We start from the raw sequence: 6,244 nt of genomic DNA, 5'->3' as shown, positions 1-6,244 counted from the left end.
TCAAGGATATTCTAGAAAAGTTTGGCATGTCAGATGCTAGTCCATGTAAGACACCCATGCCAACCAAAATTGTACTCACTGAAGACACAAACGGTATCCCTTTCGACCCATCTACTTACCACTCTATGATTGGTTCATTGCTTTATCTTTGTGCATCTAGACCAGACATCATGTTCAGTGTATGCATGTGTGCTAGATTTCAAGCTTTCCCTAGGGAACGTCATCATAAGGCGGTTAAGCATATTCTTAGATACCTTGTTCACACCCCAAAGTTGGGTCTATGGTACCCCAAGGATGCTAAGTTTGATCTCATTAGGTAGACGGATGCGGATTGGGCTGGAGACAAAGTGGATCGTAAGTCCACCTCCGGTGCATGCCAATTTCTTGGACGCTCTTTGGTAAGTTGGTCCTCGAAGAAACAAAATTGTGTTGCCCTCTCCACCGCCGAAGCCGAATACATTGCAGCCGCCAGTTGTGCAACTCAATTACTATGGATGAGGCAAACTTTGAAGGATTACAGTATCACCTATAGACATGTGCCTCTTCTATGTGATAATGAAAGTGCCATCAATATTGCTGAGAATCCCAAAGATCATACCCGCACCAAGCACATTGATATTCGGTATCATTTCTTGAGAGATCATGTGGAAAAGGGTGACATTGATATTGCTCATGTTGGCACGGATATGCAACTCGCAGACATTTTCACCAAGCCATTGGATGAAGCAAGGTTTTGTCAACTTAGGCGTGAACTTGGTATCGTGGAGCTTGACAATATTATGTGAAATCTAGTACCCATCCATACATTTATCTCATGTCTTGTCTTGATGTAGGCATATATTTAGGGGAAGACACTCAACTCATGAGTACTCTCACCCTATGTAATGCATAAATAGAACAAACACTCTCAAAGATACCATGTTATTCTAAATATGGTGCTTTAAATGATGGAGTAGTGATTATGCACCCAAAGTTCAAATCCTTGCAGTGTCATGTCACATATACTCAAACATGGTGGCATCGGCCACCACTCTTATTGGTTAGTACATTATCTGAGAGGTTTGTTTTTCAGGTGTAGGATATTCACTGCTTAATATTGTGTCTTTTCCACTTACTTCATACTGAAATAATCATCTCACTACCATTGTCATTGGCACCAAAACATTCCTTGTATTTCTCAATTGCTGAGAGCTTTCGGTCGTCCGGTACTTTTCGGACGTCCATAAAATTCATTCTGATCCCCTCTTGCCGGACGTCCGGTATGACCGGACTTCCGTTAATTTTGGCTCTGTCTCCTCACATCGGATGTCCGTGTTTTTCCGATCGTCCGGTACCTGGCTCATCTGGCGATTCCTCTCTGGCACCAGACGTCTGTAACGCACCGGTCATCTGGTCATTTTCTGGCCCATATATATAGGGCGGGGTGCGTTTGGGGTAGTTTAACCTAAATCGCTCGATTCCCTTTTTCCTCGTCCGTCGGCGCCACACACCCCTGTCTCGCCTCTCCTCGCCGCGGTCGCGCGCCGACCGTGCCCCTCGTCGTCTCAGTGCCGCCTGCGTCGCCCCGGTTGCCGTCGCGCCTCCGGCACCACCCCATGCATCTCCCTCCGTCTCATTCTTCCCTCCGAGGTAGCACCCTTCTTCTCCTCCTCTCATCAATCGATTCTCCTTCGATCTATGGAGGTGGGTTGTTGATTTGGGTCTCCCTCCTCCTCTAGGTCAGGATGCCGAGGACCAAGCACTCTGCACGCAAGGAGGCCCCATGTGGGTCCTCTCGTCCGTCTCGTCGTGGTGGTTCCGATGATTCACAAGAACGGGCTCGTCCTCGGAAGCGTGCCGCCCAGCCTCACAGCCCTGCTAGCGACTCCTCAACGGAGGAATTCGAGTATGAGGATGAGCTAGAACATATGGAGCGGGCTGAGTTTGTTGCTATTCGCACCACTGCACCCAAGCCGGGCACTCGGAGGCCCAGTTTCAAGCCTCCTCCTCCTCCTCCGGTGCAACCTCAAGGTGATGCCCGTCGCATCTCTCTTGAACCTCCTCTGCCTCTCGGACGCAAAGTTAAAAGGTTCAACGAGGTTCCCATTGCTTCCTACCTTAAGTTTCATCGTGATGTTGACCAATTTTCGGTTGCTAGCGACTCTCAGGACGATCGCTTTCGCACTAACATCCAGGCAGACATTTTTACCACTGTCATCATTCCTAAGGGTCTGTCTTCTGTCTCTGCATGTATGCATTGACTTAGAGCATATTCGTGCTCATCCAGTGAAATATCCGGGGGCTATTGAGCTCATCGAGTCATCTGGTCTTGCTGCTCCATTTACATTCCAGCACGATTTTAACCAAGCTGCCATTTGCTACCTCTTGAGCACTGCGTTGGTTTTCCCTTGAAGAGGAAAGGGTGATGCAGCAAAGTAGCGTAAGTATTTCCCTCAGTTTTTGAGAACCAAGGTATCAATCCAGTAGGAGGCCACGCACGAGTCCCTCGCACCTACACAAACAAATAAATCCTCGCAACCAACGCAATAAAGGGGTTGTCAATCCCTTCACGGTCACTTACGAGAGTGAGATCTGATAGATATGATAAGATAATATTTTTGGTATTTTTATGATGAAGATGCAAAGTAAAGAAAACAAAATAAAAACGGTGCCAGAAATAGCTTGTTGTCGGGAGAATAAATATGATGGAGAATAGACCCGGGGGCCATAGGTTTCACTAGTGGCTTCTCTCAAGAGCATAAGTATTACGGTGGGTAAACAAATTACTATTGAGCAATTGACAGAATTGAGCATAGTTATGAGAATATCTAGGTATGATCATGTATATAGGCATCACGTCCGAGACAAGTAGACCGACTCCTGCCTGCATCTACTACTATTACTCCACAAATCGACCGCTATCCAGCATGCATCTAGAGTATTAAGTTCATAAGAATAGAGTAACACTTTAAGCAACATGACATGATGTAGAGGGATAAACTCATGCAATATGATATAAACCCGACGAAACGAATGGCTCCTCTCCCACCCACCCACCCTCCCACCCCACGGCCTAGGTTTTCCGGCGATCTACACTTCTAGCCAGTGAATTGTGGATCTTCCCCACTCATCTACTCCGGCGTGCTTTGATCTACACGGCTACACCCATCTCCTATGGGTACCTTTGGTGGATCAACGTTGGATTTGGATTTCTCGGCGGGCTCCAACTTTGCAGATAAGGTTTTCATTTCTTGTGGGAGATCTGTTCATCCCTCGGATGACACGAGCCATTTCATTATGGTTGTGTCCTTTAGCCGGCATGATTTCCGTCTTGATGAGGATTCTGTGGCGGCTGCTTTGGAATCAGCGATTGGGGGATCTGCCATTGATTTGTCGGTTCAACTCATCAAGGACAAGGTATTTTCTTTCATTGTTTCCTGCAAGCAAGTTGGCCTTTGCATTCTCCAGTTGAGATCGTTTGCATGCCCGCATTTCAAATGTTATTTTCATGTTTGGGGGAATGGTGGTCCAAATTGGAAACGTGAGTTAGAGATCTGGAGAAAGGAGTGTGATGCTGAGTGGATTTTGGTTAGTCCCTCCAAAAAGCGTGCTACTTTGGGTTTGATTGCTATGCATAAACCACCGTCAAAGTCCTCTCTTAGATCGGGTTCATCGACAAGGAAGAAAATCTCTTTTGCCACGTTCCAACAGTATCCAGCTTGTAAGGGTTATAGATACCCAGCTACTCAGCTCTGTGTTGATACGGTTTCTGAGGCCGGCTATGAACTTAATCCTATTGAGAAGGTGATCATGCCATCACCGCCGGCGAGCAGCCTTCAGTGGCTGGTGGCGACGCCACCCATCTCTTTCGGAACGATCAACATCCCTGCCAAGAATACTGCCGTGATTTCCGGAATTACACCGATCTGTTTAGGCAATGAGTTGCAGGTTATGTTTGGTACCGTGTCATCTGGTTGCGTTGCACCGGAATCCCCGGCCCAACATGGATCACCGGCCCAACATGGCTCTCCAATCCAATGTTTGGTTTCTTCGGCCCTATCTACTCCCCAACCATCAGTGGATATTTTGGATAATTCTGTTTCTGCGATTGGAAATTATTCTCAACTGATTATGGATGCTGACCGACCGGACTCTCCTGGTGTTTTTGCTAAGGTTAATGATATTATTGATGATATTGTGTTCAACGTTTGGAAGTGCCAGAACTGCTTATCTATGTCTCATCATACCAGATCATGCACCAAGTAGGTCCGTTGCCGTCGATGCTTTAGATTGGGCCACAGGGCCAAAGGATGCTCTGACTCTGCGCCTTCTCTGGCTTACAAGTGGGTCCCACGGGTCAATCCTGATTCGCCGGGTCGGTCAGTGGAGATATACTCGCCCGACGCCTCGGTTTCCCCCTCACATAACCCTCTGGGGTCTTTGCCCAGTCCCATCACGCCTGCCACCCCATCGCTTCCGCCATTGCCCGCCGAGCCACCGCCCACCACGCCACCGCCACCTACCTCGCCACCACCACCCAGCTTAGCTTCACCATTATCCATCGCGGATCCTACCCCGCCATCAGCTCCTTCATCGCATCCAGCAATGGCCACCTTCGCCCTCGACCACACGCCTTTCGTCCCGCCGGGTTTCGAGATCATCGACGGTGGTCCGCGGCGTCATCCACGCACCTTCTACTCTCCAGCAGTGGCTCCTGATCGTCAGCATGAAGAATACGCCATTGCCATCGTCGAGCCTGCTCCCCTGCCTGAAGAAGTTCCCATCTTCAGAAATATGGTAAGTGATTTAGTTGTCAACAATCTTGGGCGTGCTGTTCTTGATGCTCAGCCTTGGATTCAAGGAGTTGGACTCTTGCGTTTCCGTAGTCCGGTTAATAGGCAGGCTCTAGTAGATCATCCTCCGTTCCAACTTGACAATGATAGATTTGTTCGCTTTGTGCCACATGATGAGGGTATTAATTTCAGAGCTATTCAGGGTTTTCATCGGGGATGGGTTATGATTGTTGGAATACCCCTGGATTATAGGCGCACGCAGTATATTGCAGATGCAATCAGTACTTTTGGCCGTTTCCATCACTGGCACCAGGATGATCCTCTGCTTGTTCGTACTTTGGCGTACGTTTCTTTTCCGGCAACTACCTTAGTGCCGCGTGATGTGGTCTACCGAGAGTTTGCTGACTTTGGGGGTTCGCGCATTTCTTGGTCTGCCCCGATATACATATTCTCTGCAGACTTTGCTGATATCTTGCCACATGATGAGGATCCGATGCCCTTCAATGGCAACCCTCACCCACTCCCTGGGCATCTGCAATTTAAGAACCACAATTGGGTTATGCCGGAATTTCCTGAAATTGGTTGGGATGAATTACCACCACCGGCTCACGATCATGAACCACATCACCAGGAGGCTCCACATGATGATCTGCATGAGCAGCAGGAGCTTGTGGATGAAAATCATGTTGAGGTGAACCAGTCGCAGGAATCTATCATTCTGCAAGTTTCGGAGGATTCTGTTAATGCTCAACCAGTTGATGATATGGCGATCTTGCAGCAACCAGCGGCCCCTATGCAGCCTCCTCTTCATTTTGGGCAAGTTCTCACTGTATTTGGCCCTGTTCTGCCACCTGTTATGCAATGGCAACGCACTTTCCAGAAGTTCTTGCCGGCTATTTTCACTGCTGAAATCCCGCAGTTTGTGTTCAAGACTGCATTTGGCTCCCTGCTGCTGTCTAAGTCTTCTCTCTGCAGCCTCCGCCGGAATCCTCTTACAGCCTTCCACGCCAGACTTCTCCAGTTAGGAGACCAGTTGCAAAGGCTCTTTGCTTTGATGATCTCTCTAATCCTGTCACCGAGTCCTTTGAGTTCTGTGCTGTCCCTGAGGTGTCCACCAAGCGTGGCCGAAAACCAAGATCTGCTAAAATCTTGGTAGATACAGAGGTGCGCCGCAGTGCACGTCTAAGTGCGCTATGTGATGGCTTTCACAGATCCCCAAGCAGAGGCTCCCAACAGATCAAGACCCAGCGTTCTTTCAAGAGGCAGCGAACCAGCTCTTCATAGCCGGAGGGGAACCCGACAGTGCCTCCACCAACACCTATTACTGATCTTCAGCGTATCGGGGCACGTCTGCGTATTGCTCCTGAGAAGATCTCCAAGGATAAGCTTGAGGCTGATCCTTCTACCTCCTCCAGCAACAAGAGTTCTGATGATTAGTTGCATCGGACAGCTTTATGGTCCATGGCGTACCA

Source organism: Aegilops tauschii, chromosome 1 (genome assembly GCF_002575655.3).
Source record: "Aegilops tauschii subsp. strangulata cultivar AL8/78 chromosome 1, Aet v6.0, whole genome shotgun sequence".
NCBI classification, from domain to species: Eukaryota; Viridiplantae; Streptophyta; class Magnoliopsida; order Poales; family Poaceae; genus Aegilops; species Aegilops tauschii.
Note: the sequence above shows the minus strand (reverse complement) of the source record.